The sequence below is a fragment of the Triticum aestivum genome, chromosome 3D (genome assembly GCF_018294505.1).
Source record: "Triticum aestivum cultivar Chinese Spring chromosome 3D, IWGSC CS RefSeq v2.1, whole genome shotgun sequence".
Lineage (NCBI taxonomy): Eukaryota > Viridiplantae > Streptophyta > Magnoliopsida > Poales > Poaceae > Triticum > Triticum aestivum.
Genome location: NC_057802.1, coordinates 335,197,825 through 335,220,472, shown reverse-complemented (window position 1 = coordinate 335,220,472; position 22,648 = coordinate 335,197,825).

The following is a 22,648-nucleotide window of genomic DNA, read 5'->3' as shown; positions in this document are numbered from 1 at the left end:
TACAAATAGTAGCGCTCGGTAATATTTCCTCTTTTTTTGTTATTCAGCATGTAAACAGGTCAGCAAACCTTGCGGCGCATCTTCGTGCGAACCGTGCGTGCTGCACTTTGAATGTGGCCGAGAGCTGGCTTGATGAAACACCTCGCTTCCTACTTCTTTTTTTGCGGGGTACCTCGCTTCCTAGTGACCAGTGTCTTGGCTGATCGTCCTAAGAATGCTTATATATGAATAAAGCTCTCTCATTTACCCGCAAAAATGATTAAGCCATATTAACCGGAAAGGAGGGAGTATGGACTAGCACTACTTTTTGGTGTGTCCCGTCAACTCGCAGAACGTGGAGAAGCTTGTAGGAAAAGGTGAAGCTCGCTTACGCCTTTTGACTAATGCAACCTACCCTCGATGGACATGCATCAGTCCATTCGGTGTCAGATTGTCAGAGGCATACACTGTAGTACCCAACATGCGGAGTACCATCATTGTTCGACTTCACGAAGAGGCGAAGAGCCAAGCGCAGTAATACGAGTAGTACTACTACTAGAACCGCATGGTGGAGCGTCTGTACTCTTATTATTTTATCTCTGATAAAGTACACGTTTATTCCAGAGAAGGGCGGAAAACGGCAGCCCAACATGTAATGAATGATATCGATCAACCAACCATGCTCGAATATATCTTGGCCTCCGTGCGAACCCGTCTGTGTGTTCTCGCTCCTCGTCTCTCTCAAGGAACGGCGGGTTGGCTCTTTGCCGTCAATTGAGATCGGTTTGCTCACACTCCTGTCCAACATGTCAGTGATATGCCAAGAGGAGGTGCGTTGACCGACTGGCCATACGCATACTTGGTTTTGCACCTTCATACTACTCCTCCTTCCGTCACAGTTTACAGGGCACGCTTCATTATGATGCATTTCTCTCAATGCATTTCCACCACCAGAGAGACTTTAGACGCGTTTGGTTTAATGCTCAATTAATTAGGGCGTGGTAACCGCAATCAAGTCCATAATTTTCTCTCCATGTAATGTACTACTACGGAGTGGAGTAAGTGCATGCATGTGTGTACCCGGGGTGGAAGCACTGCATGCATGTGTGTACGCATTATTCCCTCCAGTAATAGACGCCGTGCTATAACTACCAATGCTATTTTTCAGGCCGATCGCTAGTCGCCTTGGTCCCACAGATTTTTTTTCTGTTTTCTAAAGCATGCTGTATAAACAGTGACGGATGGAGTAGTATGAACGGATTCAAAGAAGAGCGTATTGATGGTTGCTTCTTCAGAGCAACTTACAGTGGGAAAGGTGGGGCTTATGATTCACTCATTTTGCTCTGTGTGTAGTCACTTGTTGAAATCTCAAGAAAGATGAATAGAATATTTAGGAACGGAGGGAGTACACGTACGAAGCAAAATGAGTGAATCTACACTCTAAAATATGCCCGTTTGAAATTTGTAAAAAGACAAATATTTAGGAACAGATGATGAAGAGGCTTCTGGCAATGCTACCAAGCTTCCATCATTTGTTTACATAATTGACGTACTATACAAATAATTTTCCAGCGACATGAAATTGTACAATGGTGTGAGCTTTCAGCTTTTGTTTCACGTGTCTTGCCATCGATGCTCTTTCGGAAACAATAAAAAACTAACTTCCTTGCTAATGCATGTCAATTATTAGCAGATCAGAGCTAATAATTGCATCACAACTGAAGACAGAGTTGTGAGAAGGTGTTAAATTAAAATTGATCCATGCTTTCATTGGCAGCAGCGTCCCCCCGGCTCTGTCTAAATCAACAAGGCATGTTGGGGAAAAAAGTAGCTGTCTGGAGCATGCAACATTCCGATCATTTTGTGCAGTTCCACTAAAATAGAGCTGAGCATCCCTGTTCCGGTCTGCTGATGAAACAATAAACACACAAATAGAAGCCGGTCACCTTTGCAGTCTCTCTTAAGACTAACTAGTTGGAGAAGATTAGGCTCGGAGTTGGATGAGGAGGATAGAGCAAAACCAATCTCCCTTTGTGCAGTCGCACTGAAATGTAGAGACGTTGCCCGTGTGACATTTTAGTACAACTGCACAAAACACTCTTAAGAAAAAGTGATTTGTGCAGTTCACCAAAAGGTCGCAATAGCAACGAGTAGAAAGGAAACAATTACTGGCCAATAACAGTTGATGACACATGCGACGACAAAAAAGAAGCATATTCGTTGTCCTAAGGGAAGTTAACAACACGGTTGTGTTTGTCTAAAACGGTGTGAGGACGAGAATGCAATATGGAAAGTATGCCGGACGAGCTACGTTTTGGGCAAAGAACTATGGAAGATCCACATGCAGCGACGTGGGAAGACGGGCAGTGGAGCAAGGCCGGAGGGGATACTTGGAGGTCGTCGGGATGTAACTAGGTGAGCAGCGGCAGGCGGAATCTGCGAGCAGGTGGCGTAGGCCCTGCTGCGCCGGAGCTTGCTCAGAGAGAACGGCGTGTACCGCACATCGGGACGTGCTGCCTCGGTGCCGTCAAACGGAGAAACGATGCACTTCCTCCCTTTCCCCCGGCGGACGGGATGCGGCCGGATAAGTGACCAGCGGTGAGAGAGAGAGGCCACCGCACTCCATTTCCCCGGCGGACGGGATGCGGCCGGATCAGTGACCAACGGTGAGAGAGAGAGAGAGGCCACCGCAGCCTTGTGTGAGATACTCTAAAGAGCGACAAACCGGGCAGGCAGGCTCCATTGTATATAGTGAGCGGACTACCTTTTTCTCCATAAAAATCGTTTTATATTCTGTGTACGTGCCATTGAGCGCCATAACTTTATTTAAAAATAACGCGACAACGCGTCAAGTCGAACTTTGTTTCGTGCACGCGTGGTACACGACCTCCCTAGGTAAACAACCGCTACAGGCGTTCAAATTAGCACGTGGGCTGCCATTTCGTAAAGAAATGAGCTCCACCGTGTACCCGCGCGGGTGTGGCTGGGCACGAAGCGTGAGTACGTGCACGGTGTACCTATTCTCTTCTTGTATACGTACACCACCTACGTGGGGTTGTGTGAGAGAGATACAAACCTAGAGAGATTTAGTGTGTGGGTTCTTGAGATTTTTTGGGGGGGGGGTCAATCAAAAAGTGTAACATATGCAATGTGTGTGAAATAGAGTCCTGGATATAGCATATATATAGACGGGGCGATCCACGAGAAGAGAGTGGAGGTATCATCGGCTTGAGGTGTCCATAGAATCGAAGAGAGGGATGATGTGTGTGTGTGCGCGCGCGCGATCGATAAAGAGTGCCATCGAATTTGTGTGTGCCCACGTCAAAGATATAGAGTGGCTGGCCTACTGGAACGTGAGATGGGACATGTGCAGTTTGTCTCTGTGGCATGGATACCTACCTGCAGCGCTCGACTATCGGTGTGTGGTGGGGGAAGAGGGAGGCCCAATTAACTATAGAGGTACAATGGCTGGTATATGTGTGGAGGAGGAGAGAGGCCTACCTCATCTATTAAGGAGATCGATATGCGTCATGTATTAAGGGAGATCGATCGGCATCCATGCATATGTGCAGGAGAGGAATAAGGTTGGGAGAGAGACAGAGCTAGAGTGTTGGAGGGGGTGGTAGTGGAGTTGCTTCTAACAAATGGTGGGATAGGCTTGCTAGACAAACGGAGGCCACGCCCGCAATATCAATAAGAGAGGAGATGGCTGCTTGTTGTCTGTGCACGTGCGTGTGAGAGACGGGTCAGGAGGCATGCATGAATGATGAGGGGGGACGATGTAGCTGTGGTAAGCAGACGTAACTACATAGGAAGATCAATCGCCCTTTGTTAGAGAAGGAGAGACATAACTTGTGAGGTACGTCGATCGATGGGGGGGTAGTTAAAGTCGATCTAGGTATATGTTGGGAGATCGATCGGTATACATGCATGTGTGTGTTAGAAGCAAATGAGGCATGCGGAGAAGGATAGAGAGAGAGGGATGCATGTAGGAGGTGGTACGAGAGGCATACTATATCGAGGGGGAGGAGTGTGCGAGTACGAGAACGATGAAAAGAGTGGTGGGAGTGAGGCATGGACGGTCACAAGAGAAGAGGGGAAGCTTGTGTTTGTGCTAGGCACACCTGGCTAGAGAGGCATATCGATCGATGTGTGCCGTAAAGAAGGAGCTGGGGGGCCTACACACACCATGGGTGAACGACCTAAAGTGAAAAGATGAATTTGCGCGATGGAGCTAGAGAATGCTGAGGGAGGGTGAGAGGGATGCGGGCGTGTGCATGCACAAGAGAAAGTTAGCGCTAGCTACAAAGATAAGAGGGTTGTGTGGGTGTAAAAGACGAATAGACATCATATATACTTCATTATAAAAAGCGAATTCGGATATTTGAAGAATTTATCATAGTGTTTCAAACCGACGCATGTGTGAATATATATAATGGTGATAGACATGGTGTGGTTATGAACATGTTATGGTACATTTAATATATTTTATCTCTACTCTTATAAAAAAAGGAGTTGTTGATGATGGTGTGCCTGCCATCCTGCATTATAGGCCGTCCGATTTATATCTGGCGGATAGCAAGGAAACGATGATGGTTGAAGTTGGCAACAATCATGATTGTAGATTCTTATTGAAATAGAGAAACGAATTCAAATTTAGTTCGAATTGCAGCGGTAGTATAGACATTTGGAATGCACTAAAATGTTGGTATGAGTAGGTTACATGCATTATACAGCAAGCGAAAAAATTTAATCGGACATAACATGGATTCATACTCCCTCCTTCCATCTATATAGGGCGTAATGAGATTTTTAAGACCGCCTTTGACTATTGACAAGATTAATAGTACATGACATGCACAATGTGAAAATTATATCATTGAAAGAACCTTTCACAGACGAATTTAACGGTGTGCTTTGTGTAAGTTGCATGTCATATATCATTGCTCTAATATTTGGTCAAAGTTAGCATCAAAAAACGCATTAGGCCCTATATAGATGGAAGGAGGGAGTAGCTTTGAATAGCATTTGTATAGTAAAACGGGGCAAGACTCTCTCTTTGTGTGGTGTGAATAGTTTTATTTTTTCATTTTCTTTTTGGTTGAGGGAAGTGCGAATTGATTTGGTACGTACAAGTACAATATTACTACACGTTAGGCTTGTCCCTAAAATTCAACCCGCGTCTTGTTATATCCCGAAAATTCAGATATCGTGCTCCCAAAACTGGCGCCTTCACAACCCGCGCCTTGCTATCCCGAAATTACAACGCGCGCGAAAACTCCCTCCAGCTGCCAAATCCCGACATGCGTAATCCCCCTTCTAACCCTGAGCCGAAAGGGCCGCTAGTTCAAATCGGTGGGGGGGTACTTTTGTAACACACCCTACATTTTGGACAAGCGCGTCCCTAAGTCATGCTTCACACCCTCCCATCGCCCCCTTTTCGCCATTCGAAATCCCAGGCCGCCATAACCTCTCTGCTCCAGTCGCAAAGCCCCACCCTCCTCCGTCCGCCACGTCACCGCTGCCCAGCCGGAGCCTCTTCCCCGACGACGTCGTCCACCGCAACAGCTCGACGTCCCTCGTCCACCTCCCCGGATGAGGATTCGTCGTCCATCTCGCCGTCCCACCGGTTCAGCCGCCCCGTCCTCCACCTCCAAGGAGCTGCTCCGACGATCGCCTCGTCTATTGTGGCTGCTCCATCCCCACAGTGCCGCCTTAACCTGCTCCACCCGAACCGCAGCATCCTCACCGGCTCCTCGGACGAAGCCGAGGCCCACTTGGCGCCACCAAAGAGGTTGTACACTCATCGCATCGCACCTTCTCCTTAACTCGACCTCCCGGCGCCGACGGTGCTCCATCCCGCACCCCCATGGAGTGGCTACCTTGAAGCCGGCGCCGCGGGCGACATCTCCGCGGCGGCTCTCCCCCAGTGCGAGGCCCCTTCGTCGGTGGTGTCCATACCAGCCGGATCTGCTACTGCTGCTCCGGCTCTCGCTCGCTCGCTCACGCTGCTGTTGCTGCTCCGGCTCTCGCTCGATCGCTCGCTCGCCCAGCTGCTGCTCTCCCCCTCGCTCGTTCTGCTGCTCTGCTCCGATTAAGCCACACTTCAGTCGACTGAATCGACTTTTGGGTCAGTCGATTTTCAGGGGTTGGGGGGCTCGCCAGAGTTAAGGAAGAACCACCTGCAGCAGGGACGGGGGCTCGCCGGAGAGGTACCCCACTCTCTATCTTAGGGTTCAGGGTGGGGGCGGGGGGCCTAGAGGGCTGGCCAGGGCGGCGGTGGCGAGTTGTTTCGGGGCGGCGAGGCGGCGCTGGAGCCGGCGGTTCGGCCGGTGGTGGCTGGCGGCTCAGGGGGGTGCAGGTTGAAGATGAACTGCAGGCCCTCCCTAAACTACATGTCAAGTTCCTCTCTGCTACCATTGCGTTCAGTTTCGACAGTAGCATTCAGATTCCACAGTAAATTTCAGTTTCGACAGTTAAGTTCAGAGTCAACAGTTTTTACCTCATCTGTTGTAGTCAGGTGGTTTTGGTGATGTTAATTTTACATCCATTTTACATCATCTATTGGAGATGCTATTAGAATCCCACTTGAGATTGACGATGTCTGTCTTGTGCTGCTTCAGCCGAGACGTCTTACGGCTCACCGGAGCTGCTCCAACGACAGAACGATCCATCACAACAGAGCAGTGCCCTGGACGCCGTCTATAGATTCCTCAGATCTTCCTCCACACCTCCGACAGCCACCACTGCCCCAACTGCTTCAGCGACCAACCCAATGATGCTGAGGTCGACACGGCTACGGCAAAGAGGTTGTACACTTGTTGCATCACTTATTACTATACATTCATGTCGATCCATTAGGGCTATTTTGGTTCAACGGAAAAACGTCGATCCACTGGTTGTTACCATCACTCTAAATTTCTGCATGCTCTCCTTACATAATCTCACCATATTTTTTTCGTATGCATGTCAGATATTGTACACAGTCATGCTGAACATGTAGAGAAAAAGAGAAGAGTTTTGCGCGGCAATACAATGTAATGCAGACAACGCTCCATGGTGGGTTCAATGGCAAACCCTCCCCACCCCTCTCTAGATTGTAATCCAGAGGAAGATATCTGTTCTGAGGCGGATTCAGACGCCGCTGACCACTCCTATTTACCCCCCAAGGTGTTTGCTCTACCTTGGCATGATGATGTTAGTCATATCATGCATATGTTGCCTTGCAGTGCCTACTTTTGACATCATATATGTCATCTGCTTAGTTTAGACATGTTCTGTAATGCCACCTGTTTAGTTTCTACATCATATATGGTAATTATGCAGTCTCATGTCTTTTAGCCAGCCATAATATATGTGAAATGTGCAATGCCATCCTGTTTAACCAGGCATCATATATTTGAATGATATCTTGCCCATCCTTTTCTTCATTACATTTCCATTTGTCGACAATGTTTGTACATTAAACTACTCTTCCTGTGAATCAACCATTTGGGTGGGAGATGGAAAAATCTGGAGTGAAAACAAGGCCTTCAGAGTAGACAATGCTACATGTCGAAGCAGATCTCTTGTTGGGTCCCGATAGCTCCTCAGAGATGGACTCAGAGACAAATGACCAGTCCTATTCCCCCACTGAGGTGTATGCTCTAACTTGGCACAGTTATACTACTCATATCATGCATACGGTGTCTTGCATTGCATAGTTTAGACATCATATACACAATATTCAACACCATGTTCTTAGTTCAGACATCATATCGAATGCCCTCTGTTTAGCATGTAAATCACATATGTGAATTAAATGATGCGATCCTGATTACTTAGATAACATGTAGGTGAATTATGTCATGCAATCCTGTTTAGTTATTCATCATATCTTTGAATTATGTTATGCTATGCTATCCAGTTTAGATAGACATCATATATGTGAAATTATGTCATGCTATCCGTTTTAGTTAAACAATATACATGTCAACTATTTCATGCCCTCTTTTTTCCACACTATTTATTGCATCTATCTCTCATACAATGTCTGTACATTCAACTATGTTTCCTGTTTATCAGCCATTTGAATTGGAGCGGGTGATGCCAGTATCTAGTGGACTAAAAACACGATCTTCAAATAAAATAGTGCTACCTCTTGGTGGAGATAGCACCCCGGTTGTACATGCACAAGAACCAGCCCTACCACACATAACCCAAACTCTCGCAGATTGTATCCCTACTGCGATGGACAGAGAACCAGCTTCACGCAATCTAACCCCAACCCCAGCCGATAGTAACCCAGTTCATGTTGACACAGCACCATCTCCACCACAGAGCTCCCAAACAAGAGCAGTTAGTAAGGCAGCTCCAGTACCCAAAGGGCCAGTACTATCACGGCAAACCCCAACTCCACCAGTTAGTACGCCTTTTCCTGTGGAGGAAGCACAACCAGCTACTCGTAGTTTAGCATCTATCGCATTTGATGTTGTTAAATCGTATGTGCGTATCTTCCCATCTTGGAAATATTATACTGAAGATGAAGGAAAATGCCAGTTGCAGGTGTTTGTCCAGGAGTTATGTGTAAGTAATGTTATTCATGGCAATTACTTTGCTTCGTCCCATACATCCTACCTCCACGATGGTTATAATACAGCAAATTTTCCCATTTTTCTCTATAGAGAAGGACCGATTTGGAAACTCATGATGAGGTAACCTGTGCTAATACCTCTGCTATCTTCAAGAATGCTTGGTGGTCGTATCGGAATTACCTGAAGAAAACGTACATCACCGATAAAGAAACTCATCAAATTCCCTTACGTTCTCCTGAGACACATTTACTGGACGATGACTGGGAACGCCTTGTTCTGTACTGGTCCCGAACCAAGAATGTGGTAAGGTCTATGAGCTCATTTTTTATTTTTAAGTATTATATTCTTGCGTCTTACTGTACTCTGTTCATGTAGAACAAGTGCCTAAACCTGAAGAACAACTGTTCTAATTTAAGATGCCATTGCTATCATAGTTCAAAAAAGCGCTAGGCGTTAATTGTGCATTTTTCCACCGCCTTGTGCTTTACTGAACAAAGCGCATGCTTATGCGTAGTTATGCGCAATGCGTTTTGCCAACGCCTAGAGCCTAGGCACGCCTTTTTTTAACTATGATTACTTTGCTCTTATATCACTGTATTTACTCATACAAACTTATTTTTAAATTGAAGGATCCAATCGAAACTCCAATGGCACAGCAGGTATGCTCACGCATGTTTCTTTAACAGGTTTGCTCTTATCAATAGCTCTGTTGATTTCAATTTCAATTGTGTATACAGTTGACTTTCATATCATGCACATTACTAGCATCACAACAGAGCCAATAGTGTTGTTGTACATGTAGACCCGTGGTACCCATCTGAAATCTTGTTGTGCCGCGTAGTTTCCCACGCTTTGTATTCTTTCACTGCTGCTTTGTCTTGAACTGATACGATTTGAACCGTGTCTCTATTTTGATTTGGCAAGACAATGCAGTGGCCATAGGACATAGATATATGTTTGTTTGATGCTTTTATTATGTACTAGTACTTGGCAATAGAAGACTTGGTAGTTTAATCCTGTCCACCTTACTAATGAACTGGTTCACCGAAATGAGTTTCATATACTAGTACATGCTAAACTTGTTATGTGTCTGCTTGTTTCTTCTTTTGGAATGCTGATAGAATATTGGGGAAGAGTGCCTTATTAAGCAATGGTAAAGGAAGTAATGCAGATAAGGTTCATGATAGTGACACATCCTTGTTGGTCTCCAACAAAGCTGATAAAACAGCTAAGGAAGACTATCTTGAAGACAGCGAGACAACCCCAAAGTCCTGTCTTGGTTTAGTGTTCGAGTTACTGGCCACTACCGCTTGCACAAGCTATTCAAACTCACTGTCTGAATCAGTTCGGTTTCTTGAGTCTCAACTACAAGCTGAAAGACATCGATCAGCTATGCTGCGACAAGAAGCGGAAGGACTGCGGAAGTCCCTGGAGCATTCAGATGCATACTTTCTGGTGCAACAGCAAGCGTTGGAGGATTTTAGCGCCAAATAGGACAAAGCTAATCAGCTTGCTAAGCTTATTGCCAGCATGGTGGATACCCAGGATAACGTTTCTTGAGCTCTTCTGAAGTTGTTTCAGTTATGCTCTTGTTTTGCTGCCGCGTTTATTTGCACTGGTGGCCAATTTTGACGGCCAGTGTATGTAATGTGCTGCTTTGTTCCCTATATTTGCACTGGTGGCGAACTTTGATGCCCAGTGGATGTAATATGTGTAATAGCGGTAATAGGCTAGCGTTAATTGCTTGCTTATTTATTTCCTTGTTGTCTTGTTTAGTTGTTTGCTTGTAGTCACTGCAGTTCTTTTTCTGTTTTTTCTAGTGGCCACAATAGCCTATTTTTGGTAACTAGGCCAAAATAATCATGGCAACACACGGACTGTTGTAACCATGGGCCTCCTGCAGGCCGTATGATCTATGGGCCTTCGTCCGACCGTAGGATCCATCGGCTTTCTATACGGGCCTTAGGGTCCATGGGCCTTCTACGAGCCATAGGGTCCATGGGCCTTCTACGGGCCGTACGATCCATGGGCCTTCTAAGGGCCGTACTATCCATGGGCCTGATACGGGCCATAGGATCCATGGGCCTTCTACGGGGCGTATCATCATTTCGCCAATCATGGGTCGTACTATTCGTGGACCATAACGGGCCATTAATAGGTTGTATTTGATAACTCTATGAAAATAGCCCAACGGGTTTTTTGACATGAAAACGGCCCAACGTATTAACGGTCCACAAACGGGCCGACTATAACGACGGGCTCAATTTGGCCCACAAGCAGAAAATGACAGTAACGGGCCGTATGTAACCGAATGCTGCAAATGTGCCCAAGAATCAATGTGCCCTGAGAAGGCCAAAAGATAACTTGGGCTGGAAACGGCCCAATGGAATAACGGGCCGTTAATGGGTATAAAGTGATACACTGTTCATTACGGGCCAGTTTCACCACGGGCCGTTAATGGGCCAAGAGTTACAAAGGTCCTCATATGGGCCGAAAGAAGTCATGGGCCACACATGGGCCGGAAGTTAAAACGGGCTAAATCATATTGGACGGCCCAGATGACGCTACTAGGCCTAATTCGGATAGGGCATAACGGGCCCTGGGTTAGCGGGTTGTAAATGGGCTATATGCGAACAGGCCGTTAACAGGCTTTCCGTGGGCCGGCCCGCCACCTTTTGACTAAGTCAAACGGGCCGGCCTTTTCATAGGAATGGGCCTCTGTTGGGCCGTGCCACGTGTCGCCGTATCATAGGCGCCTTCGGTCCAATGAGCGGATGACATCTGTCCCAACGGTGAGCCGACACGTGTTTCCTCCAGCCAATGATGATTTTACATGTGGAAAATCCCCATTGGTCGGGGCTGTTAACGGGTTATCGGATCCAAAACCCGACTCGATAGCTTAACAGCGTTCCGTTACGGTGGATGCCACGTGTCGGTCACCCTTGATGAAAGCACTTCTGTAACGCGCGATTTATCGTCATGGAAGTGGACACTTCCGTGATGATAATTTTGGTAATGTCATGGAACACTTCTACGACAGCACAGGTATGACTATCTTGATTCTGTCATAAAATCGTCATGGATGTACATGCATGACAAAAAACGCGACCTCCTGTGACAAACACGTATCATCACGGAAGTGTATTTTTTTGTAGTGTATCTCATCCCGCAACTTTGCAACCGCCATGTTATGCTGATCCTGATCTGCCGGATTAACCACCGTTGTTAACAATGCTGTCAGCTGATCCAACAAGTCGGTTAAGACCTGAGTCAGCAGGCGCACAGGGCCTCCTGCCGCGGCAGCCGTTGCCGTTGCTGACCCGGAAATCATCTCTGTTGCAGTCGACAAGTGCTGCACGGGCTGTGTACCAGCCATAAAGATCACAACCCGGTTAGGCGGCTCAAAGGGGTCCGGCATACTGTCGCCAGCGGAACAGCCCCCAAGCTGGCCGTCTTGCAGTTGATACAACGACTCGGTCTCACCGGTGGACGACTCGCTGTTAGAGTAGACGACCGTCTCATCACCAGATACCAATCTATCCTTAGATTCTGCTCCATGGATGAATCCCACGAAGGCATGATTCATGGCAGGCTGAACTCGGTCGGGTCTTGCATGCTGAGCCGTGTCGATGATGTCGGTGCAGATGTCCGGCTCAGGTCCTGGCTCGCCGATCTTGCCGATGAAAACGTGAATTCCGCCAAAGGGGACCCGGTACCCATACTCAATTGAGCTGGCCTCGGGGCTCCAGCCTGCGTCATCGATGTAGAGCTTGCCGCGACGACTCTTGGTCATCCGGCCCATAGCGTATCCCTTGATCCCTTCGAAGTTACCCTCTAAGAACTTGAAACCATCGTGCGATAGCCCCACGGTGGGCGCCAACTGTCGTGGGATTGTCATGGCAAATGTCCTCATGGAAGGACTTAGTTGTGGAGCCATTGCGACGAGGTTGGCTTAAAGGGGTTAAACGGTACAAAGGACATGAGGAGTTTATACTGGTTCGGCCCCTTGCGGTGAAGGTAAAGCCCTAATCCAGCTTGAGGTGGTATTGCTAGGGTTTCGATGACCAGGGAGCGAATACGCTTCGCCTGGCTCTCGATCTATTGTTTCTTGTCCTAAGCCGCCGCTGGGTCATCCCCTTATATACCCGGGTTGACGCCCTGCCGGCCTACAGAGTCTCGGCCGGCTCATACAACGTGTCCGGCTTGGTGACTTATCTTACATGCCTTACAATACAAGTCTACATATACATGGCGGTTTATATTCGTGGGCCTTTGCCTTCGGGTTTGGGCCCTCTACTAAGCCTATCTATGAACCGCCATTGTTATTATACTCTTGGGCTTCATTGAGATGAACTGCCATAGGGATGACCCAACCCCTCCTGGGTGGGTCATACCCGATAGTCATATCCCCAACAAAGACCGAAAGGATCAAGAGGGATCTGGACCCCACGAGGCAGCTCGTCAATGACAAGGCTGCTCTGGCTCTCCTCTGTCTGGAAAATCGCCTCAACAACTCCTTGGGCTATGTCGCTCGGCTGAGGAGTGCGATGGGAAGGATCGACGAGGAACTACAGCCCGAGGGGACCGTTCAGAATGACTTGGAGTCGATGATGACCCATTTGAACGAGATTCCTCGTCGAGTGCAGGCCTGGAAGAAATTTGTGGCTCATTGCGGAGCCGACGTGGCACTCTCCCTCATGCATGTCCACTGCAAGGACGTGAATGAAGAGAAGGTGAAGTCCCTCAAGGTTTCCAAAATGAAGAAGCTCTAGTTCGAGAACTTCATGGAGACGTTCATCGAGGCTGCCACTCGGATCACATACAACATTGATCTGGACACCTTTGTCGAGCCGGCCAGCCCACATCGTGATGCCTAAAAAACTTCTTTAATGGATTTGCCCCGGAATGCCGGGTGGTTGCTGTAACTGTAAAACTCTGATAGGCCTTGAGCTCATTTATCTAACTTTTATTTTGAGCACTTGAACAGATCAAGGTTTAATCGGATGACTGGATCCTTGTTTTGTTTGCTGATGTGTCTTGGCTTAGGCGAAATATGGTCTACGGCTAAGCCTCCGAGTGTGGTGCATGTCCACACTCAGATGATTTTGGACTTATGCCAAAACTGGTTCACAGCTAAGCCCCTGAGCATGGAGCATATCAGCACTCGGAAAAGTTTTTAACTTAGGCAAAATCTGGTTCGCGCCTTAGCCCCCGAGTGTGTAGCATGTCCGCACTCGGATGATTTTTAACTTAGGCGGAGTCTGGCTCGCGGCTAAGCCCCTGAGTGTGGAGCATGTCTGCACTGGGATAGTATTTTAACTTAGGCGAAATCTGGTTCGCGGCTAAGCTCCCAAGTGTGAAGCATGTCCACACTCGGATAGTCTTTTAACTTAGGAAAAATATGGTTCGCAACTAAGCCCCTTGAGTGTGGAGCATGTCCGCACTCAGATGATCTTTAACTGCCCTCGAGTGTGGAGGATGTCCGCACCCGGATGATTTTTAACTTATGCGAAATCTGGTTCATTCACCCGCTGGGGGTGTGTTAGTTTTCCGAACGATGTTAGTCACCGGAGTGAGAACATGGAACTAGGTCAAATTAGATGATATACAGGAAAAGTAAGACTTTTATCCATCTAATTCCACTCGGAAAACTATTACAATGGAAAAATCTTATTCTAAGTGAAGAATTTGTGGAGCAGATCCGCATTCCAAGCTCAGGGCTCTTCTATGTCTTTGCTAAAGTTGTAGAGTCGATAGGCCCCATTGTTTAGGACCTTCGATATTGCAAAGGGTCCTTGCCACGAGGGTGCTAACTTGTGAGGTTTCTGTTGGTCCATTCGGAGGACAAGATCGCCTTCCTGGAAGGCACACCCTCTGACGTGTCTGTCGTGATAACGACGCAGATCTTGCTGTTATGCAGTTGACCTCATGAGTGCCAGCTCACTCTCTTCCTCAAGGAGGTCAAGGCATCCTGATGTGCTTCTTTAGCTTCTGCCTCCGAATACAAATCCACTCGAGGGGAGTTGTGTAGTAAGTCACTCGGCAAGACAGCCTCTGAGCTGTACACCAAGAAGAAAGGAGTGCGGTTCATGGACCAATTCGGGGTCGTTCGCAAGCCCTAGAGGACCAACATCAGCTCAGTGACCCAAGCTCCTACAGCATGTGTCAGGTCATGCATGAGGTGCAGCTTTAGCCGTTGGAGTATCATCCGATTCACCCGTTCTGCCTGACCATTCGTCTACGGGTGATCCACGGAGGCGTAGTCGACCCAAGTGCCTTGAGAGTAGCAAAACTCGCGGAATTCGTCTGAGTCAAAGTTTGACCCATTATCCATGATGATGCTATGTTTAGCCCTGAACCTGAAGATTATCTCTTTGATGAACTTGATCACAGTTGGCGAGTCTAGCTTTTTTATGAGCTTTGCCTCGATCCACTTGGTAAACTTGTCCACCTCCACCAACAAATGCGTGAACCTGCTGGCCCCTGTCTGGAGTGGACCGATCATGTCGAGTCCCCAGACGGTGAATGGCCATGTGAGCGGGATTGTCTTCAGCGTGAAAGCCGGCTAGTGCGACTGGTTCGCGTAGAATTGGCACCTGACGCACTGGTCCAGGATGTCTCGAGTAGCCTCATTTGCTCTGGGCCAATAGAACCCTTCCTGAAACGCTTTGGCGACTAGCGTCTGAGAGGATTCATGATGTTCACAGGTTCCAATGAAACTCCTGCAAAATCAGCTACCCTTCCTCCAGTGAAATGCAGCGCCGAGTGACTCCGGAGGTACTTTTCTTGTAGAGCTGATCTCCCATAACGGTATAGGCCTTCGATCAGCGGACGATCTGGCAAGCCTCTATTTTGTTTTTCGGGTGCTCCTGCCTAAGCAGGTATGCAATGTATAGCATGGTCCACTCAGGAGTGATCACGAGCACCTCCTGGATCAAGTCAATCACCACGGGGATGTCAACCTTAGTAGGATTAGATGGACCAACTGGTTGTTGTGGCTCTTCCATGAAAGGATCTTCCTTGATTGTTGGAGAGTGAAGGTGTTCCAGGAACACATTCCTCGGCACCTCCTTTCGAGTGGAACCGATCTTGGCCAAGTCATGAGCCGCCTGATTTTTTAGTCAAGGGATGTGGTGCAGCCCCAGTCCTTCAAAGTTCTTTTCCAGCTTCCTGATGGCGCTACAGTAGCCTGTCTTTGCTGGGCTCCAAATATCCCACTCCTTCATTACTTGATTCACCACCAAGTCCAAGTCACCATAGACCATCAGTCGGCGAATACCAAGAGAGATTGACATATGCAACCCATACAGAAGAGCTTCATACTCTGCCTCATTATGAAAGTGACTCTAAAGCACATAGCTGAGTCGGCCACCTTTGGGGGACACTAGCACCATTCCGCCCCCCGAGCCATTGAGCATCTTGGAGCCATCACAGAACGTAGTCAAATGCTCGGGGAGACTCGGGGTAGGCTACTCCTGCTCGACCCACTCAGCTAGAAAATCCACTAGGTCTTGCGACTTGATGAATTTCTTGGCCTCAAACTTGATGTCCAAAGGGAGGAGTTCAATGGCCTATTTGGCCACTCGACCCGTGGCATCTCTATTATTCATGTTTCCGACAGAGGAGCGGTGCTGAACTATGACCGAGTGCTCTTGAAAGTAATGAGCTACCTTCTTTGCAGTCAGGTAAATCACGTACTCCGACTTCTGGTAGTGTGGATACCTTTGCTTAGAGGGGGTCAAAACCTCTGAGATATAGTAGACTGGTCGTTGGGTCTTGAAGGCTTTGCCTTGATCCTCACACTCCACAGTGTGCACGGTGCTAACCGCTTGGCTCGTGACTGTGATGCATAAGAGCAAAGGCTCCTGGCTGCTCGGGGCAGCAAGCACCGGCTTGGTGGAGAGCAGGGCTTTGAGTTCTTGGGATGTGTCCTGCGCTTCAGTTGTCCACTCAACTTGTCTAATTTCTTCATGAGTCAGTAAAGAGACATGGCTTTCTCACTGAGTTGTGAAATGAATCTGCTTAGGGCTGCCCGTGAGTCTCTGTACATCATGTAGACGCTCTAGTTGTTTCATTCGTACTATAGCACTGATCTTTTCAGGGTTAGCATCGATCCCATGTTCAGAAATGAGGAAACTGAGTAACTTGTCGGCTAGGAACCCAAAAGTGCACTTAGCCGGATTGAGCTTCGTCCCAAAACAGAGCAGATTCGTGAAGGTCTCGGCGAGGTCTGTCAGGAGGTTGGGACCTTTCCTGGACTTGACCATGATGTCGTCCGTGTAGGCCTCCATGTTCGACTGATCTTCTTCTGTAAGCATTTTTGAATCATGTGTTGCAAAGTTGCACCCACATTTTTCAGTCTGAATGGCATCATGATATAACAAAAACACCCGAATGGGGTGATGAATGTTGTTTTTATTTCATCTGGGCCATACATTCGGATTGGGTGGTACCCTGGGTATGCATCCAGAAATGATAGTCTGTCATACCCGGCAGTAGAGTCTACTATCCGATCTATTCGGGGGAGAGGGAAGTGGTCCTTGGGGCAGGCCCGATTGATGTGTTTGAAGTGAATACACATTCAGAGGGAGTTATTCTTCTTTGGCACCATGGCGACGTTGGCGAGACACTCAGAGTGGTACACCTCTCGGATGAACTCGGCGGCTAAGAGCCGCGCAATCTCCTCGCCAATCGCCTTGCGCTTCTTGGTGGAAGAGTGACAGAGGTGCTCTTTGACATAATTTATCTTTGGGTCGACACAGAGTCGATGCTCAGCCAGTTCCCTGGGAACACCTGACATGTCAGAAGGCTTCCACGAGAAGATGTCCCAGTTCTAACGGAGGAACTGGATTAGCTCGCCTTCCTATTTGCTGTCGAGTGTCGTGGAGATGTTGTTCGGGGCGGCGTTTGGGTCCTCCGAGTGGACGTGAACCTGCTTCATTTTGCTGGCCGACTGGAAAGCGGATTCCAAAATCAGCTTCTTGGATTTGAGTAGATCACTCGAATCTGCCGCTTTCTTGTACTCATCTAGCTACGCCAATGCCATCTGCTCGTCAGCAATCTAGGAGCCTTTCTGCAAGCACTCTTTAGCTATTTTTTGGTTTCCTGTGATGGTGATCACGCCATTTGGCCCTGGTATCTTAAGTTTAAGATACACGTAGTATGGTCTGGCCATGAATCGTTCGTAGGCGGGCCTACCCAGGATGGCATGATAGGCACTCCGGAAGTCCACCACCTCGAAACTCAACCTCTCTTTCCTGAAGTTTTTCTCTCTACTAAATACGACATCGAGATCTATTTGACACCTCGCCTTCTTCCTTGGGATGACCCCATGGAACTACATGCTGCTCTTGCTCAGTCGGGACATCGGAATGCCCATTGCCTCTAGAGTATCGGTGTAAATGATGTTCGTCCCGCTACGGCCATCCATGAGGACCTTGCGCAGTCGGACTCCTCGAACGGCAGGATCGACCACCAGTGCCTACCGCCCAGGGACCGGTATGTGGGCCAGGTGATCTGACTGATTGAATGTGATGGGAGTCTTGTCTCAGTTGAGGTATTTGGTCACAGTCGGAAGTGCCATATTGACCTCTCGGTTTATCACCTTAAGGCGGCTCTTGGTCTTGGTCTTGATGTCAGCAAAGATCATTAGGACCTTCTCCATGTTGGGGTACCCAGAGGCGTTTTTGCCCCCATCATCGTCCTCCTCATCCTTGCCCTCTGAGGGATCTTGCGCCATCTCCTTCTTGAGCAGTCGGCACTCCCCAGTGGTATGCTTCAACAGAACCAGGCTGCCATCTTCGTCCTTCTTCGTGTGAATCTGACAGGGATGATCAAGTATGTCGCTTTTGGGGGCGACTTTCTTCTTGCCCGCCCATTCCTTCTTTTGTTTCCGTTGGCCTTTGCCTTTGCTTTAGTCAGCCAGGGCCGCAGCCTCAGCGTTATCGGCCGCCTCGGCCTTCCGCTTCTGCTTCTCGCCGGTATGGTTTCCCAACTGATTTGCGTCTCCAGCTCGGCCCCTGACACTTCTCAGTCGGTCCTCCTCTTCATCATTGGCATACCGAATGGTTATTTCATTGCACGACTGAGAGTCAGGATCTTAGTCCGGCCGAATTTCAGGCTCAACTCTCGGTACCTGATACCGGCCTTGAAGGCGCAGATCGCCTGATGCTCGGTGACATTCTCCACAGTGTTGTGCAGAGTGGTCCACCGCTGGATGTACTCTTAGAGAGTTTCATTCTGCCTTTGCACGCAATGTTGAAGCTCGGTCAATCCACCTGGCCGCTTGTATGTGCCCTCAAACATTGATACATCTCCAATGTATCTATGATTTATGAAGTATTCATGCCATGTTTGCAATAATTTTATATGGTTTTGGTGCACTTTTATATGACTTTTTATGATTTTCATGGACTAACATATTAACCTATTGCCCAGTGCAGTAACTGTTTTCTGCTTATTTTTGGTTTTCCAGAAAATCCATACCAAACAAAGTCCAAACGCGACGAAACTTTTTGATGATTTTTTATGGAACATAAGAGACCTTGTAAGCTTTGTGGGAGGACCAGAAGACCAACGAGGAGGTGACAAGGCAACCCGGTGAGCCCGGGGGGTGGGCCCCACGTAACCCCTTTTCGCGTGATTCCAAACGCTGAAAATTCTTATAAATAGAAAACCCCCCAGAAATAAACCTAGAACTTTGACTCCACCGCTGCAAGCCTTTGTTCTGATGAGATCCCATCTGGAGGCCTTTTTCGGTACCCTGACGGAGGGGGAAATCATCACCGGAGGCCAACTTCATCATCCCGGCGGTCTCCATGACGAGTAGGGAGTAGTTCACCCTCAGGGCTAAGGGTATGTACTAGTAGCTATGTGTTTGATCTCTCTCTCTCTCTCTCTCTCTCTCTCTCTCTCTCGTGTTCTTGATTTGGCACGATCTTGATGTACCGCGAGCTTTGTTAATATAGTTGGATCATATGGCGTTCTTCCCTCTCTATCTTGTTGTGATGAATTGAGTCTTGCTCTTTGAGGTTTCATTATGTTGGATTGAATATTGGATTTGAGATCACTTGATGTATGTCTTGCATGTGGATACCTGTGTTGACAATGGGGTATTCTATTGAGTCACTTGATGTATGTTTTGGTAATTGCTACTTCTTGAGCTTGCGTTGGTTTTTCCCTTGAAGTGGAAAGGTTGATGCAGCAAAGTAGAGATAAGTATTTCCCTCAGTTAGAGAACCAAGGTATCAATCCAGTAGGAGGTACAAGAAAGTCTCCAATCTATGCACCTGCACAAACAATCAAACACTTGCACCCAATGCGATAAAGGGGTTCTCAATCCCACGGTCAATTGCAAAGGTGAGATCTGATAGAGATAGGTATAAATAATTGCTAGAACGTAAAACTAAATAAAAGTAAATAAATTGCAGCAAGGTATTTTTGGAATTTTTGGTTTATAGATCTGAAAAATATATGATGGAAAATAGACCCGGGGGCCATAGGTTTCACTAGAGGCTTCCCTCATGAAGGAAAATAATATGGTGGGTGAACAAATTACTGTCGAGCAATTGATAGAAAAGCGCAAAGTTATGATGATATCCAAGGCAATGATTATGCATATAGGCATCACATGCTTGTCAAGTAGACTGAAACGATTCTGCATCTACTACTATTACTCCACACATCGACCGCTATCCAGCATGCATCTAGAGTATTAAGTTCATAAAGAACGGAGTAACGCCTTAAGTAAGATGACATGATGTAGAGGGATAAACTCAAGCAATATGATGAAAACCCCATCTTTTTATCGTAAGTGGGAACAATACAATACGTGCCTCGCTACCCCTACTATGTCTTTGGATGAGGACACCGCAAGATTGAACCCAAAACTAAGCACCTCTCCCATTGCAAGAAATACCAATCTAGTTGTCCAAACCAAACCGATAATTCGAAGAGAAATACAAAGATATCAAATCATTCATGTAAGAATTTAGAGGAGATTCAAATAATATTCATAGATAATCTAATCATAAATCCATAAATCATTGGATCTCGACAAACACACCGCAAAAGAAGATTACATCGGATAGATCTCCAAGAACATCGAGGAGAACATGGCACTGAGAATCAAATAGAGAGAAGAAGCCATCTAGCTACTAGCTATGGACTCGTAGGTCTGAGGTAAAACAATCACGCTTCATCGGAGGGGCAATAGGGTTGACCTAGATGCCCTCCGTGATCGAATCCCCCTCCGGAAGATCGCCAGAAAAGGTCCCAAGATGGGATCTCATGGGAATAGAAGGTTGCGGCGACAGAAAAGTATTTTCGTGGCTCTCTCTGAGGGTTTGGGAATACACTGGTATGCGTCGGTGCTATACAAACGTTTTTAACCCCTTCCCGCGATGGCATTTGGAACCGTCGCCAAGTGAGTGTGGGTGATAGGGGGGTCCATCCCACCCGACCCAGAAACCGTCGGGGATATGGAGCCTTAATGCATACAGTTGTCCCTATATAACCGTTTCCGATATCTCGAATATCCCAAACGCTTCATCCTTGCTACTCGTTTGTGCTTGCATTGCCATCGCAGTCGGAGTTTTGTGGTTTTACCTAAAACCAGGCAGATTTCAGGCACGGGAGTTTTCCAGGCAGATTCCAGGCACGGGAGTTTTACGATGCGTGGCACATCACAAACAGTTCATGATTATAAACCGTGTATGATAGGTAGACAATCACACACATTTAGTTTCCCTGCACCGTATGTGATAGTGTCTGACGTCACACATGCTTTGCAAACGGCAACTATATGCATTGTTACACATGTTTCCTCTTCGTGAACCGTGTCAGATTATGGTGTATAATGCACACGTTGTGCTTTATTAACCGTGTGCGCCGTAATGACCTGCACACTTTAATTTCGCCCTAATTTAATAACTGCTATTTAAAATTGTACATAATTTAAACTTGAAAGTAGGCTATAGCTTTATTCATATCCATCAGGCTGAAACAAGCAATGCATTATTCAATTCACAGGTACATTTGTTTAAGAATTACATAAGCACCAAATAAAGAATGATGAACCAGGGTTCTATACTTGTACTATTACAGATGGAAAAGAAAGAGGCGACAAACATTCGGGTTGCTGAACAAGGTGAAGCGGAATGGCCCTATTGTGGTCTCCTGGATGTAGAAGGCACGCACGACTCTAGTCCAACCCCTTGTGATGGCCGGCCGCCAATCATGTAGTTTGAGAGGTAATCTTGAGTAAACTGCTTCAGGATCCACTTCAAAGGAAAAAAAAGATTCAGACATTGTCGTCTAACATAACTCATTACGGGCAGTAAAAAGAAGGCTACAGGGTTCTTACTTACGATCTTGCAGTTCACAGTGGTCTTGCATAAATTGTAAACAAATAGTTCGATTGACATCTTTTAATCCATTTTAGTAACAATCTTTATCAGTTTCCTCACTATATGCTGGTTCATGAATATCTCATTGCCCCATACGCAGAAAGGGTTGAAGTGTGGATCTTTGGCAATGACATATGTACCTAAAAGCACCAAGTGAATATTAGAAGCTAAACAATAATTGCAAAATGATGTAGTATGACACTCCCTCCATCCCATGATATAAGATTTTATTACATGTATATCTAGACATCATCAGAACATTAAGGTAACACTCTTCCTTGTTGCTATGTAGCCTGGGATTGCATATGTAGTCTTTCAGTACAATGCATGTTGCTATGTAGATTCAGGTGTAGGCTTAAGCACGCTAGTTAAGCAAAACAAGAAGTGGAAAGGTGTGTTAACTACATCAGGCATAACATTTAAAAACAAGCAAATAGTCATTCAAACTGGTATTGTGCAGGTCTAAAGTACACTAGTTATTGTTAAAAAATGAAAAGGCATGTTAACTGCAATATCCTTAACAGCAACCAAATATCGTAATTCATAGTGGTATTGTTGAAACTGTTATTGATGAAATTGAACTGCACAGCAAATAGTTGCACATATAGAGCATCACATTGTGAAGAACTGAAATAAACAAGTCAGAAGGCCATCTCTAGCCGATCCTTTAAGAGTTAACGGACTAAAACC